At 42.6% G+C, this 25,748-nt stretch overlaps 1 protein-coding gene across 2 annotated transcripts in view; it reads right to left on the bottom strand.

Annotated features, from left to right (window-relative positions):
- Glce (glucuronic acid epimerase) overlaps positions 1 to 3,526 on the bottom strand; it is a 106,518-nt gene extending 102,992 nt beyond the window's left edge. For both annotated transcript variants that reach the window (XM_071608431.1, XM_027926210.3), the window contains exon 1: positions 3,339 to 3,526. The gene's annotated coding sequence lies outside the window, so the exon portion shown is untranslated. The remainder of the gene's footprint in view (positions 1 to 3,338) is intronic.
- Positions 3,527 to 25,748: the final 22,222 nt, after the last annotated feature.

Raw genomic sequence — 25,748 nt, 5'->3', positions numbered from 1 at the left:
GATCTGCAACATAAAAACCAATGTAGTTTAATTCTTAGAACTGGAGCTTATATTGACTACTGACAGAGACTTCTCTTACTTTGTGTGTGTGTGTGTAAATATGGAAACCAAGGCCCTAAAAGACTAAGGAATTATCCAAGGTCATGCTGTTAGTAGTACAATGAAGACTGGCATTCACGTCTGATGATTTCTTTTCTAGAAATTGCTTTAATATATCACATTTATGATTTTAGAGTTTTGAATAACTCAAGACACTTTGGTACTATCACTTTCAGCAGTGTAATCATGATACTATAAAGCTTTTCAGAGTTCATATGTCTCACAATAAAAACATCTATTAGATGTGTATATGTTTGACTGACCACAAAAATAAAGAAAGAAAGAAAACTTTCCTGACGCTTGTCCCACACTAAGAACACCTCCCTCCACCCAAAAAAAACTCCCTCTTCTTCTCTAGGGAGCCTACAAACTTCCTTTCTCAAACTCAGGAAACAATTTAATTTAAAAAAGAGCTAAGATTAATTCATCTTTATATAATTAAATATCCAAGATCTTTTAACATTTTACTTAGGTCTACATCTTATTTTTGTTGTGCTCACCACCTCACCCTGCCCCTATAATTTTTAGACACTTGAAATATCTTTTTTCTTCATTTGTACAAACAGATGGAAGTGGCAGTGTTAACACAAGCCTCATAAATACTGCGTATTTCACAAATTTGCATAGTGTTCAAAATGTTTAAATTCTGAACTCTCTAATTTGCACTTAATGTGTACTCATTTAAATAAATTCAAGATAAAAGTATAAAATTAAATAGCTCTACCATGCCTCTGCAAATCCCTTCTAGAGAATCTTTAAATGTAAGTTTGATGTGCATCCTTACAGACTTTCTTATACTTACATACAGAAGTATCTTTAAGGAATTAATATATAACACCCAAACTCTTATAATAATTTACTCTCTCATTAATAATTCAGAAACTAGAGCACTACCTTGCTTGGGTTTTGGTGATTGTGACAGACATCAATTATATTACCACTCATACTTTAAAAAATAGCTGAATCCCAAGTTCTCTGTATACTTCTTTCTTAGCATCATTACAAGTTGTTTATCTTATTTGTCTCCCTTTTGATGTTGGTTAGGTGACTGCTAAAATCACTGTACCTTCAATGTTGTGACACCAAGCAGATAATCAAATATTTGATTGATAATTCTATCCTTACTTAGCAGTCATGAAAGCCATGTTTCTAAAATCTGCTTAATTTATCATTTGTCTTTCTCTCAAAAATCGGGGGGTGGGGGTGGGCAGGAGGATATACTTAAGAGTTCTGGGGGCCATAGTGTTAAATACCTGCTCAACTGATGGGTCTTGATGGCTGTAAAAGCCAAGCAGATATTTTAGTTTGAACAACAAAAACCTACTTTAAGTCCCTCAAAGAGTTAAATATTCCAGCACATCATTCCCTTGTTTTTTAAAAAATGTTTGCAAAATTCAAAAATTCAGTATGTTATCCCTACTCTCTGATTCTAAGATGAAATAAAATGTCCTTTTAAAAAAGCTGTCAATAAGAAAAAGTCTGAGGCAGACTTTGCTTTTGCATAGTCAAATTTGTCTTTTATCCCAGATTACAAATTTACAGAACTATTATAGGTAGAGGCCCCACTGTCTGTCACAATAGACTCCCTAAGGAGAAGAAATGCCAGGTAAATGCCAGACTTTTGATTTATACTTTTGTTTTTAAACCACATCCACATACATACAGGTCAGTTTATTTAAATCTCACCTAAATTGGGCTAGTCACCAAGAACTCTTTAAGATCCAAAACTAAGTACACCTTCACAATAAAACTGATAAGCAAGATTCTGTAAAAGAGCTCTGTTAGCCATCCTTAACAGGTTGCAAAAGATGCTTTTGCAAAGATCTAGTTTTAGGGCTTCAAATTCTAATACGGGTTTTTTGTTTTGTTTTGTTTTGGGAAGCTAAACTTGTCTCTCTCCACAAATGTTTTTCAAAGAACACAGAAGTCAGAACACATTTTTCCAGCACTACTTAATTCTGCCTACACTCAGGCAAGACTTCAGGACAGATCTAAAAATGTAGGATCATCAAAGCAGACCACCTAGGAAGGAAAGCCAAGATCACATAGCCTTCCTCGCCCTTAGCAATTTCCAGTTGCTTGGGAGCTGTATTATCGCTGAACCCACGGACACGTGCCTCCTACAGAACCTAGACCACATGCCCAGTTAAAGGTACTGCCACTCTCCAGCTCCCACAGCTCCAGAGAGTCCAGCGCGCCCCCACAGGGATCCCAGAGCAAAGAAAACTGCAGAACAAACCCACTATTTCAACAACTAGGCAACAATACGGGTCAGTCCTCCAACTAAACATTGAGTAAATCTCATCTAGAGTGACCAGATCGAAACCGTTTCAGGATGCTGAACAGCCACTGGCAGTCAATTGGGTCAAATCAAGAAGGAAGCCAGGAAAGCTCCCTTGGGTCCCCAGGAGACTCAGCGCCTGCGGAGCCGCGCCCACGCTGCCAGATCGCCTGGGGACCCACTATCTAGCCCGATCGCCCCCCCCATCCCCTCCCCCCCATCCCCCCCCCCGCCAAAAAAGAAAAGGCTGGGGACCAAGCCCAGTTACCGCCACCCTCTGGGCAAAGTAGAAACCCCAGTATATTCTCTGGTACCGGCGGGACACCCTTCGGCCCCAGCCACGGACCGAGGCGGCCGCCCTTGCGGAACAGAGAGATACACCGCCCTCTGGGTCCCGAGACAGCGATAAACACACCCCTCTCCCCGGAACCCTGACACTCTGCTTCTTTATCTCAGGAATGCGAAGACGCCCCCCACCGCTCAAAGGACATCCCCCCAGTGATCTGCCCTCGGACACCTGGGACCTTGCTAAACTGCTTCCACTGCCCCCCAAACAGCCCAAGACCCCAATCAACAGTCCCCTTGACCCGGAACCCCGCTACACCTCCTCAAGGAATCTTAAGACCTGACAAATCTCTCCCGACCCCGAACACCAGGGACCCTCTTTGCCGCCACCCACCCCCACTCAAAGCCTGAAGAGCCCCAGGACCCCCAACAAACCTCCCCCTCACCTCGAGAGTCCCCTCGCCCGCTAAACCGCGCTTCGGCGCCCGCCCCCGGATCCCACCGCAGCGCCTCCTCGCCCACCGCACTCCAGAGCCCCGCTAAGCCTCGCGCCCACCAGGCAGCGCAGCGCAGCCCCAGGAGCCGCCCCCGTCGGGAGCCCGCCTGCCCCGGCGGCTCCGAGTCGCCGCTCCTGGACCGCTCCTCCTCGGAGACGCGCGCTGGGCTTCCTCACCTGAGCAGCGTCGGGTGGCAAGCAGACTGGGAGCCCTGAGAAGGAAAAGGAGGCGGCAGGTAAACGGTGGCCCAGGCCTGCGGTGCCGCAGCTCCAGCCTCTCGGCAAGGAAGCACTGGTGTGAGGAGAGACCTCCAGCTCCGCGCGCAACCGGGAGACCAAGCCACCGCCGTGCCCGCCGCTCTTCCCGCGAGATCGCCGCCACGGCGAGGGGCGGGGCCGCGGAGAGGGGCGGCCGCGGCCGCTCCTCGAGTGACAGCGCCGGCAGCCTGTTGGCGGCAGCGCAGGAGGAGGGACTCGAAACCTACTGTGACCTATTGTACGAGAGGAAAGGTGATCCGCCCCACCCTTCATCAATAAACCACGGGCAAAGGTAGCAGAGACCTGAAGTAGTCAGAGGAGATGGACTTTGGGGGCGAGGTATGGATGACGTGCCTTGCTAGCGTTTGGTCCTGCTCGGCCGCCGTAGATACACATGGTTTGGGGAACTAGTCGGCGGGTCCTACACTGGGATAAACGAGGCTCACCTTTGATAACAGCGAGACCTGAAGTAGCGCGGGGATTTCTTATCTTCCAGGTTGAATGTGTATCTGCCTTGGGTTGCCCGCCTAGTAACTTCCATTTAATTCAGATTAAAACTCCCCTCTTTCCCCCATTTCGGCCTCTTCTCCCTCTCTACTACAAACAGGGTGACAATTGTTAAGATGCCCATGTTTTCCAAGCCCCAGCCCGGGACATCTGCTTTGACAAAGGACTCCTGTGATTCATGCATTTGTTTCTACTTAAAGCCTTCCTATAGAGTAAAAAATCTCACTTGAGTCACCAACGTAACAACTTCCCAAAATATATGAAAAGTAACTTTGTAGACCCAAGTGGCCAGTAGTGTTTGGCACACGCAGAGCACTGAATACATATGAGAGGAATGAATGAAGACTATGATATTTAAATATATGAAATCTGGACCGGCCCCAGAAATTTGGGCTTTTTTAACCTTTCCTCTACAATGAGAGCCAATCCCTTTACACTTAAGTCTAGACTCTTCATTATTATGCCTATCCTGTAGCCTTCATTCATCTTCCTCTCCTTTCCGGTTTTACCACAGCAAGTGCTCTTTCTCCTCATCAAGGTTAACCCCTGCACCTGTGCACTGGATCGCAGCCATGCCCAGACTTGGTTTAATCAGTTTTCCAGATTATCAATTTCATTTGCTGACTCCTTTCTCCCACAGATATACTCAGTCTCCCCCAACCTTTGAACAGAACAAAACCACCTTACCTGTTCTACCCACTCAACCTGCCCTATCTCCTTTCTTCTAAGAATCACTCTTTTTAAGAAACATTAAAGTATATTTACTGTCTCTACTTTTTCATCTCTTATTTTTCTCTGCTACAATGTTGCTTTTGCCCACACAGTCTGCTGCTGTCAATGGTTTCAAAAAACCTCTTTCCTATTGGTGGTCTACTTGGGGCCATCTTTAACCTTTCTGCAACTGACAATGCTGACTGGCTTCTTTAGTATCTGGCTATTCACCTTTTGAATCTCTAGATACTCTTTTATCTTTTTCCCCCAGTCACCTTTCTTGGTTTGAAAACTGTTGGGTATTGATGTATACCTATCTTATAACCACACCTTGTACATAATACACAGTTGCACACTTTAGTGACAATAATTGGCTCAGACAAAAACTGATAGAAGAGTCCAGAGGGGGGAGTCATGGCTGTGAGTCTTGAATTGAATGGAAAGACAGTGGGTTGACCATACAAATATAGGGTAGAAATGGAGGCCTTCAGGGGAGAAATGATGTGAACCTAAGCACAGAGAAAAGCATGAGGGCTGAGCCTGTGAGTTGGCCAGTTTGGTAGATAGATTCATATAGAAAAGTAGTGGGAGATCAGATCAGAAAGGAATTAAAGAGGAAAAGGCATTAAATACCAAGCCACATTGATTTGGCTTGATTTTGTATTAAATGGGGAACCAGGACCAACCCTAGCATTTGTAGAACCCAGGAATAAGTTACTCTTGGAGGCCCACATATCAAATGTCTAAATATGTCAAAGTTATAAAACAAATAATAAACTGTGGACTTTAAAAAGTTATATCTTTGGGCTGGGGATATATCTCAGTTGGTAGAGTGCTTGCCTTGCATGCACAAGACCCTGGGTTCAATCCCCAGCACCACAAAAAAATGATATCCTTTTACAAATATACTTTGATAACAACTTGAAAGACCATGTTGGGATTTAGAATTCTGGTATGGGACTTCTCACAATACCCTGCTGGGGAAAAAAAAAAAAAAAAAAAGGTAGGTTAAGGAGAGATGGTCCCCACCAGAGCAACCTTTTCCCATTATTTCCCTTAGTCAGTGCAGCCCCAAATTACAAGGTAAAACCAACGTGGATACTCCAGCCCACACGTCCAAGCTCCAGTTCCACTTCTCTACCTCCGAAATAGTCATTTCATGGGCATTCCACAAGTTCAGGGTATATATATCTCAGGATCTAGGGAGAAGCCCACTGAGGTTCTGAAAGTGTACTCTGGGTCTTTAGGCAGGGAATTCTGACTGCTGAACACCTGGAGTGAAGTCCAAAGTGTCAAGTCAACTCCAGTCAGTTCCAGGTGGGCACATTCCTTGGCTTAATGAACTCCTGTTCCGTAAGTAGGAATGCAGCTAGAGAAGAACCAGAGTAGAGCCCTTTAAAGGCAGAGCCCTCCTGTCTGCCTCTATGTTTGGTACTAGCAGATCCAATGAATTTTTTTTAATAATGACAAGTAGGTTCTATCTGTATCTTGAAACAAAAATCTGTGTGTATTCTATGCTTCCCACCCTCTTGGCTCTTGTCCTAATGGCAGGAATATACTAGAAAGAAAACTCTATATCTTTTGGGCATCTTTTCTCCAATACTCAGTCTCATAAATTATATCATCCCATAAGATTACCTTATTAATTAGTGTATCAGAAATCTGTGTGACAGCAAATGTGAGAAAACAAGAAAGGTATGAAGTGTTCTCAGCCTGAACTAAAGCTTGGCACACTTACATTTGACTTCTAAATAAAAATGCTTTGGGAGTAGAAACTCTTGAGGAGGCCCCAATGTGAAGGGTATGCAGGCAGTGTGAGTACTGAAAAGGCAGCAAGCCACTGCTCACGGGGGCACCCTCTCACCATCTGTCTTTATGGCACGATGAGTCATTCTGTGGCCTGACAGTCACGCTCTGTTCCTGAACCCTCTCCATCTGTTACCAAGTACTCCCTTCTTGGTGTTTTGTGCTGAAAGCCACCAAGGGGCCAGAGCCACTTTGGTCTCTGTTTTAGAGATCCAAGCTTAGAATTCTCATGGATACTGCATACTTCTCAGTGGTGCTGCAGATGATTTTAGTGTGAGGCATTGGCACTTGCTTGATCTGAGCACTGGGGTCTGTCTACTCATAGCCTCACTGTCACCATCTGTGACTGGTCTTTGCCAACCAGCAGCAGAACAGAACCTGTGTGCTTCTTACTAAGTTATGGCCACTGCTGCCTTGTTCTGATCTATTCATCTAGGTCTCTGGTTCTGAAGCTTTACCGAGTGTACCTTGGAAATAGCTACCTCCTGGCCACTCCATATTCACAAGGACCTCATAAGACAATATTGTTTGAAAAACTGGAAGAAGAAATCTGACTCTCCAATTCAACTTCTCTTTCTTCCTTTTAGAGTTGGGGGATACCTATTTGGTTAGATTGGAAGGCTAAAATTCTGTGTGAATTATCCTAAGATTAAGGGAGCAGTATTCATCTTTCCATTTGCTGACCCTTGATTAAACCCTTGACTTTGGTTTGTGTATTGCAGATAGCCAGCAACAGAGAGGGGGAAATCAATAGAACTGTTTTAAAATATATCCCAAAATTTATTTGATACTCTTCTCAAGAAGTGAAGCTTAATTAATTCCCTCCCCCACTGTGCCTGGGCTAGACCTAGTGACTCACTTCTACTGAATAGAATACAGCAGAAATGATAGTGTGTGACTTATAAGATGGTTATGAGAGGCACTAAAGCTTCTTCCTTAATTTCTTTGGTCACACACTCTGGAGTAACCAAAGCATAAAGACATTGAAGCAGAATCCAGAAACTTAGGCCTCCAGCTAATACCTGTGTGAGTAAGCTATCTTGGAAAGTCTAGTACAGCCAAGTTAAGCCTATAACCTGGGGTCAACACCTTGACATCACCTCATGAGAGACCCTGAGCCAGAACACACATGCCCCCAGCCTCTTTCATATTCCTCAAAGAAACTGTGTAAGTTTATAAATGTCTATAGTTCAAAGACACTTTATTTTGAGTTCACTTGTTATGCAATAATCGATGGCTAACACAAGAGTGTTGAGAATAGTTTCAGTCTGCTCCTACTCCTGAAATAAAATACCCGACAAACTCACAGCCTACTAATCATCAGGCACTAACATTACCCAAAGAGTAAAGGACAATGGATCAGTAGCCATAACTTATTACATACAAAATGCAAGTGGCAGTATGCCAAAAGAAAGTAGAAGAAGTCATTTTTGGTGAAAACAAAGGCATTTCCAGTGCCTTAAGATTCAGACCCTTCTGAGCATTACAGCAATTGGAGATAACAACAACTGTGGAGCCATTTGGAGGCAGTTAATAGTAGGTCTTGAGCAGTAGGGAAACCTTTTCCTCCCCAAAGCTTAGAGTGCTTTACAAACATACCACTTTCATCCAATCTTGTGGAAAAGTATATGTTTCTATGAAAACAGAGGGGGGAAAACATTCTCTTACCTATCCATATTAGCTAAGAATAAAAATGTGAAAACGCCATCTTTCAGGACCCTGTCAAAATAATTGACATCCTGACAACATAAAGTGTCCATGTGAGAATAAAGTGTATTTGACAGCAGGAGATTGAATTCTATAATATAATATATATTTCTGAAGACTTACCACTGTGAATTAAGATTCGGTGAGAGGACAAATTCTCTTATTAAATTAAAAGTGAGGAAATCCACATAAAAAGGAAACCAATTATCCAAGTTAGGTATATTGCACGTCTAACTTCATTTTACATATATAAGAGCCACATAGATTAGCCATACATACAACAAAAGCATCAAATAACTTTACAAGTTGACCAGGAAATGAGCTATAGCTAAGAAAATATATTTGAGATGTATTTGCATCTTTTAAAAATTTTTTTTAAAAAAATATTTTTTAGTTGTCAGTGGACCTTTATTTTATTTATATGCAGTGCTGAGAATCAAACCCAATGCCTCACACATGCTAGGCAAGTGCTCCATCACTGAGCCACAATCCTAGCCTGTATTTGCATCTTCATAGCTCAAATGACCATAACACAAATGTGTTGTAAACCTTCCATTTTCTTTAGCATTGAGGGCAAATATTAAGTCTGAACCATAAGAACCCAGAGAAAATCTTAGTTCTCCACCCTCAACCCCTTACTGTCAAATATAATCAACAAATATTGGGTAGCTGCAAAGTATAAAGCATTGTGAAGAATGCAAGCTATGAGCCATAGTTTCTATGAGGAACAGAAGGAAGAAGAGAGCAGATGGAGAGAGGACCTTCCCAAGAAAGGAAAAACTTCCATCCCTAGAACTGATGGTGGGGTCAGCCCCACAGAACTGCATGAAGGAAGTTGCATGGTTCTCAGAGGAAACCTGAGATATTTGTTACCTTTCTGGTAATTTTCCTTTGGGGTTGAAAAAAATCCAATTGGACTAGATGAGAATCAGAAATATACAATACCTTGCATGTAGTAAGTTGTTTTTACTTAAATCTATTTGAGATTGACTCTGTACTTGTACCTGAAAGAGTCCCAATGATAGTGGTCAGGGACTTTATACAAAGAAAGTGGGAAATGAAGTATACTTTTTTTTTATTGGAGGTGGTGGGGTGGAACAGGGATTGAATTCAGGGGCACTTGACCACTAAGCCACATCCCCAGCTCTATTTTGTAATTTATTTAGAGACAGGGTCTCACTGAGTTGCTTAGTGCCTCACCATTGCTGAGGCTGGCTTTGAACTCACAATCTTCCTGTCCCAGACTCCCCAGCCACTGGGATTACAAATGTGTGCCACCACGCCCAGCAAGTTATACTCTTAAAATGGGTAGAAGCTTGATAAACAGAAGAGCAGGGAGCGTTTTTAGATGGAGTAAACAATGTAAACAAAAACTCGTTTCTTCTTGTGGAAGAAAAAAACATCTGATGGAATAAGCAACTCACCACAGAGAGTAAGTTAATACAGAATTATAGGTCAGGGTCCGATCACAGAAGGGCTTGAAGGCCGAGCAGAATCTACGTGAACTTTATTCTGTAGCCAGCTCCAATCCATGAGAGGCTTTTAAGCAGAAAAGTAGCCTGCTCAAACCAGTGTTTGCAAAGATTAATCCCAGATGATCTCACAATTTGAACTGAAGTGGGGACATCCCAGGCATGAGACAATAAGGAAAAACCCCAAAATCCCAAGATGAGTGACCTCAGCAGTAGGTGAACACTCAACAAGGCAAAACTAATCAGTGTTTTATTACCAAATAGGGAACTCCCAGTGATGTTTTGACTTGGGAACAGTTCTTCAGATTTGTCATGTACACATTCCAGTTATTTACTATGTGCCCAGCACATTTGATATACAACAATAGATAAGACCACTATGAAGATTTAAGTCAATGGGGTATATACTTCCATGAAACAAATAATGAAGTACAATCATAAGTGCTATGAAAAGTATTGGGTGCTATGACTTCATGTATCAAGGGGCCTATCCTAGTCTTCCTAGGTCCCTGAGAGTCAGAAAAGGCTTCCCAGAAGAACCATCTGCAGTGAGTACTGAGGCAGGGGTAGGAATCAGCATGCTGAAGGGGTTGATGAGTAGTATGCTCCATGCAGAGGCATACTAAGATTAGATGATATTTTGATCAAAGATCTGATAAAATTCCAATGTGGCTTTCCTCCAGTGATGTAGAAAGAGTCTGAAGAGTTAGGTAGGAGGCAGGATTATGCAGGCTTCTCTGCTGTTATCCTAAGAGCAATGTTAGCATGTTTTTCCTGAGGTTGATCAATTCCATCCTCTGTTTTGATCACCAAAAGGAGCAAAGGAAGGGACCAACCTCATGCATATTTCAAGTGGGTGGTCAACAGATGGTGTGACTCTAAGGTTTTGGAGAAGGTCTTCTGCTTCGAAAAATATCACTCCTGGTTGCAAATTAATGTCTCAAATTTTTTGAACTGCGAATCATTTGATACAAAGAAGATCAAATGTCAAATGCTAATTATTTTAGGAAGAGGAATGCGGCAATTTTATATTTACACTAAAGTACAAACGACCGTTAGCTGAACTTTCCTGAGAACAGATTTTGAGGTCACAAAGAGTTGGAAGACAGGAGGAAATCTGGTAACTAAAGTTGGAAGAAGAAAAGTCACAGAGAGGGGTAAGAGGCATGCAAAAGCAATAATAGTGGCACCTGCAAGAATACCCAGTACATATCACATGCTTGACAAATATTTGCAGGAATAAATGAAAGAAGAAAGAAAGGAAGGAAGGAAAGAAGGAGAGAAGGAAGAGAAAAGAAATCTCATACTTTGTTCAAGACTTTTCTTGTATTACAGGGAGGCTCTTTTCTCCCCAAACCCACATGGATCATATATGATCAGTCCTCTGTATCCTCAGGTTCCCCACCGATGAGTTTAACCATCCTCATTGAAAATATATGGGAAAAATGTATCTGAATAACTGAACACTACTAAATAATGTAGTATAGCAACTATTGACATCATATTTACATTGTATTGCATATTATACATAATGTAGAGATGCCTTAAAGTATAAGGAAGAATGTTCATATGTTATATGCAAATGCTAAATCATTTTATATAAGGGACTTGAGCACCTGTGGATTTTGGTGTCTGTAGGGGTTCCTGGAAGCAATCCCCCCAAATACTAAGGGATGACCATATTAGGAAAATTAGGGCCAAGGAAAGCAGGAAACAGAGCACAAATATATTTTCCAGAAGACTTCAGGGTATACATTTCATGTTTTGTGATCCTGGGACTGCAAGATCAGACTATGGCTTTGCCTGCAAATGAGGAAGACACTCAGTTTTTCCCAAGAAGACTGGGAAACTGGGGAATAGGCAGACAGTGTGGGAGCTCTCAGAGACTAGTGAGCAGATAATAGTGGACAGACTCTACATTCCCATGCCTGCGAAGGTGGACAGGTAATAGTGGGCAGGTAATAGTGGACAGACTCTACATTCCCATGCCAACACATGGACTGTAGTGACTCTCCATTTCTGAAGCCTTGTTTTCAAGAGCCACTGCCCTTCTTCTGACATAGCTTTAGAAGTCCTTGGAACAAACTGCTTATTCACAACCTCCAGAGGTTTTGGTTAAATAGCTATAATGAATTTGTATTATTGCCAGAGTATCATCCATACCTGTAGGTATTTTCACATATGTTGGGGCAGAAAAGTCTAAGAAAAACTGCTTTTGTGCAATGAAGAAGTTTCCATTTTTCTTTCAAATGACATATAAAAGACAAACCTTCTGTTTTCCTTGTGCACATTTCAACAAAATATGCATCTTTGCCATATTCTTATAAGTCTCTGCTGTCAGAACAAAAATACTCCTGGAATAGCTGAGTAAATTTGCTGTGTTAATGGTAACTTGACCTTTTACTGATTTCAAATTAACCAATGGGATAACAGTAAGTTGCCTTCATTAAAGCATTATCTTCATTAAAGATGATTAGATGGGTAAGAAAAGGGCTTCCTGAAAATCAGCTTGTGCTCTGTGGTCACAACAACCTCAGCACTTTGAAGATAGCATGATTGAAGGGTCTTAAATTGAATTTGGTGATTAGATATCTCTTCAAAATATGAACCATGTTAACAATGATTCCTTCCCCCTAGTGTGTTCTAAAGATTGTTTCCATGGTGATCCACATTGTTTTGTCTAAATTTTTCCTTGTGCCATTTTTTCTCCTCCATCTAGATATTTGCAAAGCACGTTTCACTTGGGTATCTCTTCTCTGAACAAGTCCCCAGGAGGAGAAAAAGAATATTTCCTGGAATAAATGAAAGGCTGTCATTTGTCAAAAAGAGCCCAATTTGCAATATTATGTTCAGCTTGAGGTTCTCCCTAGAGGGCCTTTCCATGGGATCCACCTTCTGCTCAGGTAGTGAGAAGGTAGATGTCCACTTCACATCTTCTGCCACTTCTTAGAGGTCTTCTCAGGAGTCCAGATCATTTTAGACTGAACAAAATGAAGGAGTGGACTGGATTGGGAGGAGATGGCCCTTAGAAAACAGATGCTTTCCTAAGTAGCAGAGCCAATGCTACTTGTGTCCTAGAGCATTTTATTTCCTCTTGACACTCAGGAAGGTTTCATTTTTAAGTGAGGCCAGCTACTAGTTCACTAGTTCTAGCCAGCGATGAGGGCAGAAGCAATGAGTGTCACTTCTCGACCAGTCCCAAAAAAAACTCCTGACTGCTACCTCACCTACTCATTGCATCCCTCATCTACTGGCTAGCTAGACACAAAGGAAGCAGTTAAGGATTTCAAGTTCCTAGAAAATGGAGAAGGTCACTGGATGGAAGAAGTAGGCCCCTGAATCACCATATAGTACACTATTGAACACACAAACTGGTGTAAATTAGAAAGAAACCCATTCTTGGGGCTGGGGATATAGCTCATTTGGTAGAGTGCTTGCTTCACATGCATAAGGCAAGGCCCTGGGTTCAATCCCGGGAACAACAACAACAAAAAAATTCTTATGTTAAGCTACTGAGATTTGGGGTTGACAGCAGTTGGGCCTACCCTGGCATTAATCAGTGGGATGGCAGACCCAGCAACAGATAGAAACAGAGAGTCCATGCAGGGAAATGAAGTACAGTGACCATAGATAAGACAGACAAGTAAAAATTCAGAACCCAGAATTCAGGGTCTCTAAGGGGATATCAGTAGCCATAGCCTGACATTGGCTGAGCATGACAATGAGTAATCTTGAGATGCAAGGGCTGGAGCTTTCACTGGATTCCAACTCAGGGTGCACAGTTTGCACAGTGAAGGCAGAGAAGGCCTCTGCTCCAAAGGAAACAATAGGAACATTTAGAAAGGAATTTGGTAGAGTTTTAAGCAAAGGATAAGACATAGTCTGGCAACTCGGGCCAGGCATAGGCAGAGGCTTGGATGCAGGGGAGTAAGACAAGAACCTCTTTCCTAGCCAAGGGATCATGTCAGGGGAACAAAAGGAAACAGCATGGTGATGTGATGTCAATCCTCTGGGGAAGTAATGCTCAAGAAGCAGTTGGATAGATTTGGACATATAAGTGGGCAGAAAGTGGCCTTGACAACCACAGTCACAGGACACAATCCTTGGAGCAAAGCCAATCAGCAAGTGTGATCAGGAAACCAGAGCTCAAGAGGTGAGTCAAGGGTGGGGAGGCCATCAGTGTGGTCAGGTGGTGAGAAATGGTGGGAATAAGAGGTTAGAGGGGTAACTGAGGAAAAAAATATCATCAAGATATTAGCACCTCCGTGATCAGCTAACTGCCTTCTAGTACCAGGTGAGTTAGACTTGGAGGACAGCAAAAAGTGGGACATGAAAACAAGCTCTGAGGAGTCAAGACGTCAAGCAGCACCCGATGCCAATCAACAAGGAAAGGAAACCAATCACCCCATGGGAAGGTCCTCCTCCCTCCCTTGCAGCATTGTGCAGGCACTGTGTTCGTGTGTTGGTAAGGTCTGGGTTCCCTGAACATCACTTCAACCTGCTTGTTCTCACATAGAGAATCAACGCTCCTCTCATTCAGCCAGTAGAAGCTGGGGTTATTACTCTAGTTGGAGGCACTGGACAATGCCTGTTATTTAGGCAGCCGTGAAGGAGTTTTATTGGCAATGACCTAGGAGGTTGTTAACATTTACATTCTGCCCCATGCCTGGGAATTTGGCTTGCTGTATGCAAAGAATAGTAGTTCTGCAAGTTGATCATTATGGGATGTACTGTACTTTATTGCAAGAAGTGTTTAGCAACTCTTGAGATAATTAAATTTTCATCCAGAGACTAAGGGAGCAGGGACTCAGAAGTGAGGATAAGTGGGATTATGAAGAAGGGAACATTCAGAGAAGTAGAATAACTAGGAATGCCACCGACACTCCTTGACAATCTGACTTACTTACTTTCCCAGTCTCCTCCCCTGCTTGTCTGCTCACCCATTACACCTAACCTCCAACATGGACCAGCTGCCTACCGTTCTTAAGATACATCATGTCCCTGTGTCCTGTGTGCATTCCTTAAGCTCAGGACTTTTTTCTACCCCCACTGTCTCTGCTTGGGCAGCTCTTACCTCTCCCTCCAGGTACAGGTTCTCCTCTGTGAAGCCATCTGATCATCAGCACTTCGTTCAGGCTCCCTTTCAGCACTGATTGTGCTGTTTGTCTTTTTCATTAAAATGTGAGGATTTCAATGAGAGAGAGCATATTTGCCTCACCTCTGGATTCTATGTTGAACATAGGAACAGGCATTGCCAAGTCCCAGTAAATGGCTGCTGGATCAATGAAAAATTTTCCACTTCACAACTTCCCCAGAGTCAAACTCTTGTTTTCAGACTCCACCCTGTATTCTTGGCTCTCTCTTGATTGCTTAGCTCTCATTTTTCTTGTTGATAAATTGGAAATACATACTTAGGTGTTGTGAGAATGGATAAAGATAAAAATAAACTTCACATAGAAACCACCAAGGCAAACTTAAAGAGTGGCTTACATGGCTTTGACTTTGGAAAATATTTTAAATGTCAATTCATAAAACAAAAACAAATAAACAGAAACTACAAACCTTTACTAAGTGCTGATTATGTTCCTGATATTGGGCTGGAGGCTAGAAAGAGACACAAATAACCCTTGCCTTTACCTTAACATTAATGGAAGTTATATACATTTTCCATCCCAATTTTCTGTGAACAGATCAGATCAAAATGTTCCATTCACTAGAAGACATTGTTCTCTGAAACTGGCTGTGTACTTTCATATTAAGGATTCATACTTGAATCAATCTATTTACTAAATTAACGAGTTAACTCAGAAAGAAAAAATGAAGAGCCCAAAGCAGCATGGTGAAGAAAGAGCTCAAATTTGAAGGAATCAGTTCTAATAGCAGTTCTACTCTTAAGAGATGTATATCAATCCTCCTGTTTCCTCATCTTTCAAATGAAGAGAACTTGGCAGATCGTATTTTCCAAAGCTATCTCCCATTCCACATGTTCTTCTTGCACCGTGACACTGATTCTTCTCCTATCATGTCCTCTTCCTTGATGCTGGGCGATTTGGGATTGCCTCAATCACTAGGGCATGGTAAAAGCAATATTATGTGACTTCTGAGGTTCAATTATAAAAATGCAGAGCAATTCTGAAGTACTCATGGGACAATAGCTTTGGGGATTCAGTTTACATTTTGTGAGAAAGCCCAAACCAGCCAGGGTGATGAGACCATAGAATGAGGCCATGTGTTGGTATTCCAATCAATACTTCACCTGAGGTTCCCCCTGACAGACATGTGAATGAATACACATCCTGATGAGTCTAGCCCCTGGCTCTTGAGTTGCCCCCAGCCTTGGAGTCTTCCAGTAAATGTCCCAGACATCATGGAGCAGAGAAAAGCATTTACTATTGTGCCCATCTGAATTCTTGTCTCAAAGAATCCATAACACAATGGTTGTCTTATGCCATCAAATTTGGAGTGTTTTGTTACTCAGTAAATAGAGCAGAAGGTCACAACAGTCCTGACTGCCTCACAAAATTGTGAGGATCAAATGAGATTCATAGGTAAGACCACAATCTGCCCATTTTAAAGTAGTCTACAAATATAATTGAATAAGCTCACATGGAGCAATAGGGTTTAGTATTTACCTGTCTACCCACCCCCATGCACACTCAGGAAGCACACCTGGCAGAGTCTAAGTCAGCTCTGTGGAACTTAGCACCCCAAGGAGCCCAGTTTGAAAACTGCTACTCTCATCCAGCCCATTTACTCTATGGATGATGAGAAAACAGGCCTGAGTGACTTGTCCAAAGTCTTATAACTGACTAGGTGTTTGCTCCAATTTGTCATGCTGCCTCCAAAAAGTGAAAGTTGTTTGAGGTAGGACCATCCCTGTATGAGAGCCAGAAAGTTGCAAGCAGGAACAAGCAAGATCATTATGCAACATTTCTCTTCAAGTCTCAGACACTTTGAGCTGTTGCCCAAGCACGCCCAAGACAAGCCTGTTTCATTTCCTTCATTCCCTCCCCAACTCTTCTCCCACTCAGTCCTAGCAGCATGGACCATTTCACTGGGTAACACAGAAAGGCAGAGCTGTGTACTCAACCTTGAGCTCAGCAGGCTGTCAGCTCCGTGATGAATGGAGAGCTGAGCTAATGCAGTGGTCCGCCTGGTTTGGGCAAAGCTCTGTTTGATCACTCGTCATTGGCATTCATGGAAGGTTTCTAATTGTCACCTGGTGATAGGGTGCTGCACTGTGGTTAAGTGCGTGGGGGGCCTCTCTTAGTTATTAACCTTTCTGTTGCCCCTCTAGCAGTGAGGGTGAAGACAGGAGGGTTCTGATCAAGTTATATTTAATGTACTGCCTCTCTTACTCTGTTAATATTTCAACTATTTCAGAGGAAGGAAGAAAAATAAATACCAAACAGGAAGGATAAAGGTGAAAACTAGTGATCCAAGTACAGTGATGTCTTTCCACCAGACACGGTACATTCCTACACTTGGGAAGGCCCTGCAGATATTGATGAAGGACCCCTGGCATTCTGAAAGCCACAGACACATACATCTTCAAGTTTGAAAGAAGCTTTGGTGCCTGTCCTCTGAAATGAGAGTGTTGTTCATTTAAGATTTATGACACTGAGGAAGACAATTTATCTAAATGGCTACACAGAACATTAATGGGAAACTTCAGTGTTTGCAATGCAGTGGAAGCCAGGAGACAGGAAGCTTTACGTGGGAACCGGGGCAAACCAGGTTTGCACAAACTTCCAGACTCTGTGGATGCAGCAACCATGGAACAATCATTTAGTTGGACTATTTGTGTTGGAGGCGTGGGGGAATAGATAATGAATTGTCTTTAAAGACAAAGCAGATATGTTTAGTGTTCAGAGATTTTAAATTAAAAATGAACATTTCAAGTCAGGAGCGGTAGTGCATACCTATAATCCCAGCAGCTCAGGAGACTGAGGCAGGAGGATTGTGAGTTCAAGGCTAGCCTTAGCAAAAGTAAGGCACTAAGCAACTCTGTGAGACCGTCTCTAAATAAAATACAAACTAGGGCTGAGGATGTGGCTCAAAGATCAAGTGCCCCGAGTTCAATCCCTGTTACCCTCCCCCACAAAAAATAAAATGAGCATTTGATTACTATAAAAGTAGGTATTCACTGAACAAAACTTGGTAAATATTGAAGTTTAAAATGAAACTAAATGACCCATATTCCTACCATGTGATGCTAACTACACTAAATACACTATCTTTTCTTTTGATCTTTTCCTTTGTTTATGTGTACACACATACAATTTCATGTAATACATATAATTTAAAGTTAAGAACTTCTGCACTGCAGTTTTGCATTCTGCTTCTTTACCTGACATTATGTGCTATCATTACATATTCTTCAAATGTATGTTCTGTAAAAACTATATAACATTTAGTCATGCAGGTGTACCATAATGTATTCAATGATTTCCCTACTATTAGACATTTAGTTGGTTCCAGGTTTCACTCTGTCTCTGAAATTTTCTTTGGGTAAATCCTAGAAGCGAGATTCTTGGATGAAAGGATATATACTTCTTTGTAAGACTCTTGACACAAATTGCTTTCAGAGTCTTCCAGTCATTTTCTCTCCTCTTCTCTTTGGCAGTAGGCCACGGGTGAGCCATGGAGTGTCCATTGACTTTTTATCCTTTTCGTTTCCTGAGAATGATTATTGGTGTGTCGTTCCCCTTCATCACTCCCTAGCCTCACAATTCCACAGCTTGGGTGTTTGCCCTTGGCTCTGACTCGTACTTTACCTGGGACCTGACTCACTCCCTGCTTCCCCTCACCAAGGCTGCCTTTGCCATCGGCCCTCCCTTTTCCTCTTCCCCTCTCCCACAAATCCCTTGTATGCTCAGGACCCGATTTAACTTTCTCCTCCCCCACAGAGCCTTTCCAGACCACTCTCTATCCACAGGCTTCGCTCTTTCCAAACTGCTCCATAATTTATGTTCTTCACACCACTCCTCCGACAATTAATCACCACTTACCAGCTGTATGACCTTCAGTAATCCCAGAAGTTTGTCGTGAGAATTTAATGAGATCAAGCCTATAAAATAAATACCTATCACACTGAGGGGCACACATTGCAGTTAGCAATAAATGGAAGCTCTTATTACTAAGATGGCCAGTTTGCCTTGTGACATTTCTTCTGTTGATTGTTACATACATCTTCTTCCACTGCCATTTAACTGTGTGTGACCTGGATCCCAAGTCCCCACGGGCAGCTGCTCCACAGCACCTAGAACAACAGTGTCATCTCAGAGCAGGTCACAGGGGATATTGCTGCTTGTGACCAGGCAGTAGGGTCTCATCCACATTTCTCTCCTTTGCCTTCTCCACCTAGTTTTGTGTCTTCACTGACCCTGGAGCCCAAAGCTCTGAACTTTTCCACCTCTTGCTCACCTGTCTAAGCTGCTACAATACATAGCAACATCTAGCAAATGCAATGGTTGAGTGCTTAGAAATTATCCCAGTAGAAATATTCTGTTTGTGCATTAGGGTTTCTATGTTGGAAGGAGACTTTAAGAACACCTTGTCCCTAGAACCCATTTTCCAGATATGGCAAGAGAACTTCATACAGTGCCTGGGTTGGTTTCCAGAAGGCCTAGGCTCTAGTTCTTCTCTTTATGAAGCTTTGTGTCCTGGATAAGTCATTACCTTTCTGGTTTTTAGTTTCCTCATCTATAAAATGAGAGGATTGAACTAGATGACATCAAAGATACCTTTCAATTAAATGTTATATTTCTATGAAATGGAAGCCTGGAGAGGTTGAATTGTGGAGAACATGGGCTAAAATAAAAATCTGACACATCCCAGAGCTTTGTAATCACTGTAGTCTATTCTGCAAATCAGCGACATTCATCTTGTGCTTTCCATATGTTAGACACATAGAATGATCACAAACAGGTACAGTCAGGGGTCCATTTCTCACAAAGCTTTCATAGTTTAGCTGAGAACACAGATACAAACAGAGAATAACAAACCAAGGTAAAAGTTGAACCTGCTAGGTTGTTCCCCAATATTCATTCTCCCCTTTCTCTAGCATGATTAATAGAAATTATACTGAGTAAAAAAAAATTAAATTTCTCAGCCTTGGTTGCAGCTGAATATGGCCATGTGATCAGATCCTGGACAGTGAGATGTGATCAGAATCATTCTGGGCAATTCCTGGTCCCCCTTCCTCCATCTCTCCTTTTCCTGCTGGCTGGAGTGTGGGTGTGGTGATGAGCTGATTTGGGTCACGGAACCAAAGGCACTAATTACACGGTGGATGAGAATCGAGACTGTGGGAGCCTGGGTTCCTGATGCCCTGGAGCCACAACTGAACTGATTACTCCTGCACTGTTAGCGAAGACAGACATGTATTTCTAGGTGTCAAATGAGGCAAAACTCTTATCTTGGGTCTCTCTCAGCTTCTAAACACACATCCTAACTAACATACACATTTCTACAAGCTGTGGTAGTCAAGTTCCTTTTAAGGAGTATGAGCTGGCTTAACAGAATAATGGGTAGAAGAAAAGTCAATCTAAGTGAAGTGCATGGAATTGAGCAAGGTCATTGAGATGGACATATAGATGGTAATTTGGAAATGTACTAATGAGAAAGTTGGCCTGATTGTGATGATCAGTTGATGGCTTCCAAATCAACAGATCATCATAATCATTTGGGTTTAAAAATGCTAATTCCTGGGTCCTAGCACTGGTTTTTAGGATTACAGTGAACTAAGAATGAGATCCAAGAAACTGTATTTTAAAGCTCCCAGGTGATTCTTATGAAGGAACAAAATGCAATGATTAAAAAAAAAAAAAAAAAAAAAAAAAAAAAAAAAAAAAAACTAGAACAGGACCAGATCATGAAGGGCTGTAAGTACCAGGCCAAGAATCCACTGCTCCCCAAGATCATGGCTGGCACCATCTAAACTTCCTGGATTGTGCTCATAAAAATAATTGTCAGGAAGAAGGAATTCTAAGAGCACACGTGGTGTCCTAGATATATCAGACCCAGGCTTTCATTCTAGCTCTGCCCTTTGCCAACTGTGTCACTGGGAGCATAAGCCTCAATTTCTTCATTGGGGAAAACAGGCAAAATAAAGGTTGCTATAGAAATGCTTGGGAAAATGTATTCACAAATATCTAGCTCAGAGTCAATAGCCAATAATGTCACTGAAATGTCAGCTGCCCCCAGGCATGGTGCCCTTGCTTGGATTGCTGTACACAAGGTGGGGTGATTCTGGGGAGCAGTGGAGGAAGAGGCAGGACTGGCAGTCTAGAGACCAGGACTGCTGTCTTCCCTCTGCCACCCACTTACCGTAGACCCAGGAACCTTGGCACTCTGCTAGAAGTAAACCATGCCATCACAAGTCATTGGCCCCTGGATAAATAATTCAACCCTGTTATTATTTAGCACTCTGTGGTCACTGCTGGAGACCCGCCAAAGTCAGGCCAGGCCTCTGTGGCACTGAAGGGCTCTCGTGGACTCCCCAGCAAGCTCAGCTTTCAGCCTTGATTTCCATTAGTCCAGGATAGAGGAGAAAGGGCGCATTCTGGAAGCTCCCAGGGTTCTGCATTGTGACTTAGAGAAAATAAAAGGGCTTAATTACTTTGGGCTAAAGTACATGGGCATTTGACATTTTGAAAAATGGTTTTATGACATTTCTTTGATAGGTCTGGACCAAAGGCAGCAGTTTATACTTAAGAGAGGTGACAGAAAAGGAGAAGCAGAGAGCGCAAGCAAGGAATCTCAGTCTTTTATAATACTCCCTTATGTTTACATGCTTTATTCTTTTCAAATCAGTTTCACATTCATTACTAAATTATTTGATTTTTATAATAACTCAACAAGAGAGGACAGGGGGTAAAGAAATTCTTTCATTTACCAGCGTGCAAAATCCTTGGCAAATTAACTTCTCTGACATCAGTCTTCTCTTCTTTGAAATAGGAATGTTGTCTACTAAGGGAGTGGGATATTGGTGACAATTATATGAAGCCACTGGCAGCTACGAGTACAGAGCACATGTTCACTAGCTGTGAGTTCCATCTCCACCCACTACACAGATGAGAAAGTAGAGATGACAGAGACAGAAATAATGTGAATCCAGAAAGTGAGAGGACCCAGCATCTATATGTGCCTAGTTCAGAGGCTTCCACTACAACATTCTGGTAGTGGAGTCTGAAGTGGATTTGTGGGGCTCCCAATAGACTAGGCAGGACAGGAAGCAAGTGGAAGGAGAAGGACTCACATGGAAGGCAAGAGCCAGGCAGCAGGGGAGCCGAAGAGGAAGCACAGTGTCCATTGTCTGTCTCCAGGCAGTATGTCCTCCCTGCCAGGCTTGCAGTGGGACAAGCTGGCACTTGGCACAGAATGAAGAGCCTCCAGAGCTGGAGGAAGTTCCATATATGAGCCTAACATAAGACCAAAGACGGGGAGGACCTGCCACAGCAATGCCTGGCAAAAACAAGGCAGGAAGTGATCCTGACAGACTGAAGAAATAGGTAAGCTGAAACCTAAAAGGGTTAAACTCAGGGTCATTCATGGGGTTCAGAAACCCAATAGCACAAAATATTGAATGAGAAAAACTGACTTGAAAGTAGAAGATACATTCCACTTTTTCCCTGAAATGGCTGCCAATCAGGAGGCAGCCTGATGTAGCAGAATGAGCACCAGAACAGGAGTCAAGAGAACCCATACCACCTCCACTCTGCATAAGTTGCAAGCCTCTGCATAGAACCTGGCCCTCTCTGGACCTGTTTCCTGTCCTGCAAAATTAGTGAATTGGACTACTAGATAGTCTTGTGGTTTCTCTTGCTTTCAACCTAGAATTCTCTTATTTCATTCATACAAGAAGACTTGGTGGTTTTAGTTGGTTATCAGTTCAATAAGAGCGAGAGTATGTAAATAGTAATTAGTGCAAACTTCAGGCGTATAAATAGGTATAAAGGTCACTTTAAACCAGACATGACCCAGCTGACCTCAATTGCCTGGCAGCCCTCTGGGTAGTTGTCCATTGTGGGGACAAGATTCTTTTTAAAGAATCTAGAGGAGCCAGGTGTGGTAGCACATGTTTGTAATCCCAGCAGCTCTGGAGGCTGAGACAGAAGGATCACGAGTTCAAAGCCAGCCCCAGGAATGGCGAGGCACTAAGCAACTCAGTGAGACCCTATCCCTAAATAAAATACAAAATAGGGATTTGGCTCAGTAATTGAGTGCCCCTGAGTTCAATCCCCAGTAGAAAGAAAGAAAGAAAGAAAGAAAGAAAGAAAGAAAGAAAGAAAGAAAGAAGTAAGTAAGTCTAGAGGAAAACTAGATTCTGACCAGAGAAAGTTCTTCAGTATTGTGAGAGGTCATATTTGCATTTGAAAAAATCGATAACTTGGAAATATTTATCCTCAAGAAGACAATCCTATGGCTGGGCTGTAGCTCAGTGGTAAATTGCTTGCCTAGTATATGTGAGGCACTGGGTTTGATCCTTAGCACCACATAAACATAAATAAATAAATAAATAAATAAAATGAAGGTATTGTGCCATCTACAACTAAAAGAATATTTAAAATATAAAATTAAAAAGAAGAGAATCCTGAAAAGGAACATAAGAGCTATAAATTCAATATCTGATAGGCTGCAACTAAAAGATGTGTCAGGATTGTGTTGAGCTCCAAGCTGCAATCTGGATAAAGTGTGTCCACTTGAGCTAAACATGTGAATCCGTCTTTGTGGAGCCAAGACAGGAGGTTCATGAAGGAGAGGGGCTGGCTGCTGTTGGAGGTAGGCCCCAGCTGAGGGACCAGCTTTGGGGAGGCTATAGACAGGGCTTCCGTGCTGGGTGTCAGAGTTCCAGAAACACTCCAAGATCTCTCTAATTCACAGAGCTGAGGATAGGGAGGAGCAGGGAGGATTGAAGGAGCATGAGCCACTGAACAAATGAGGAGCAGGGTGAAGGGGGGCAGTGAGGAGAGGGCCTGCTGCTCTGTAAATGCCATATTAATTATGTGGCTACCCCAGGCAGTGTGCTAGACCAATTAACAAAGGGCAAGAGGCAAAACAACATGGAGGTGGGGGGTCGAGGAGTTGACCTTCACAACCCGAACTGGGGCAACTGATCAGGAAGGGAGCCATGGGTCAGCAGAGCTCAGCAATTGCCATTTCCTGTCTGCTTTGTGCTTCAGATTGTCAGACCCTAGAGAGCAGAGAACTTACTGTCTCCCTATTAGTTAACTCCTGGCACCACATCAGACACACTACTGGTCTGATGCTCAATAAACATCTTGTCAAGTGACTACATGAAAGGACAAAGGAACAGCTGGAGATCAATAAATAATTATTGACTCAATTAATTAATGAATTAATTAATGGAAAATTGATCCAGACTTTCATTCTGATCTCGGAAGAGTGAAACCATGAGAAAGGAAGCTCACAAAGGAGAAAAGACAAGGGTGGTGAAAACAAAGGAAACAAGAAATGTGTGGAAAGAAGGGAAAAAAACTAGGTGCAGTGGCACACGCCTGTAATCCCAGGGGCTCGGGAGACTGAGGCAGGAGGATCAAGAGTTCAAAGCCACCTTCAGCAAATAAGTGAGGCTATGAGTTATCTAGTGAGACCCTGTCTCAAAAAATAAAAAGGATGTGGCTCAGTGGTTATGTGCCCTTGAGTTCAATCCCTGGTACCAAAAAAAAAAAAAAAAAAAAAAAAAACAGGAAAGAGAGAGGAATGAGAGAAAACTGAAATGCTGATCAGTAAGAGACCAGCAACACTGGCTTTTAGGGCACACACTGTTGTGTGTGTGTACCCACCCTTCCTTCCTTCCTTCCTTCCTTCCTTCCACTAATTCACTCCTCTCTTCATTCCCTTGGCCAGCCATTTTTCAGGGACTACCATCATATCAGTTGCTCTGGAAACTGTGGAGGACACGATGAGGCACAACCTCATTGGATCTGTACCTTTCACATGTAGAAGAAAAGCCAAATTAGGTTTGTTTTTTTAAAAAATATTTATTTCTTACTTTTAGGTGAACACAATGTATTTATTTTACATTTATGTGGTGCTGAGGATCAAACCCAGTGCTTCCTGCATGGGAGGCCAGCACTCTACCACTGAGCCACAATCCCATCCCCCAAATTAGGTTTTTCCTATTCTCTACTTCCCACGACACTAAACTCAATGTTTCTGTGACCCCCACAGATATGCGGGCATTCTTTAATTTCATTATGCCCCTCCCTACCTGAAGAGAGTGTCAGATCCCACAGGTTAGGGCTCAGTCCCACAGAACTCCCGACTCCCTCCACCCTTTAGTTGTTGGTCACAAGCACAGGTTGTGGCCTATGCTTCTAATCAAGGGGATATAATGGGAGTTTTCCACGACCTCTTCCTTGGGTTGGAAGAATTTGCTAGAGTAACTCACATAGCTCAGGGAAACATTTTACGTACACCTACACAGTTATTATAAAGAATAGAGATAAATAGCCAAATGCATAGAGCAAGTCATGAGAAGAGGCCCAGAGCTTCCCTGCCCTCTCTGAGCACGCTACCCTTCAGGAACTTCATGCATTTAGCTCTCAGGAAGCTCCATGTAGCCACATGAATTGGAGGGGGGCGGGAAGTGGGGGGTTATGGAAACACCATTATATAAGTGTGATTAATTAAACTATTGGTCATTGGTGATCAGCTCAACCTCTAGTCCTTCTCCTCTCTGCAACCCTCTAATCACCTGTTGATCTTTCTTATGATCAGCCTACATCTTGAAGCCTTTAGGATATGCCAGCTATTAGTCATCTCATTAGCATAAAAAAGATACTCTGACCAGATTACAAGGGTTTTAGGAGTTACTAGTCAGGAAGTGGGGTGGAATATCAAATATTTATTTCATAATATGATGACACCAGAGGTAACTTACAAAAAGAATACTCCTCAAAAAATAGTAGAAGATGCTGAGCACAGCATCACATGCCTGTAATCCCAGCATCTCGGGAGGCTGAGGCAGGAGAATTGGGAGTTCAAAGCCAGGCTCAGCAATGGTGAGGTGCTAAGCAACTCAGTGAGATCCTGTCTCTAAATAAAATGCAAAATAGGGCTGGGAATGTGGCTCAGTGGTTGAGTGCCTCTGAGTTCA

Source organism: Marmota flaviventris, chromosome 2 (genome assembly GCF_047511675.1).
Source record: "Marmota flaviventris isolate mMarFla1 chromosome 2, mMarFla1.hap1, whole genome shotgun sequence".
Taxonomy (NCBI): Eukaryota; Metazoa; Chordata; class Mammalia; order Rodentia; family Sciuridae; genus Marmota; species Marmota flaviventris.
Note: the sequence above shows the minus strand (reverse complement) of the source record. Positions and strands in the feature narration are given on the sequence as shown.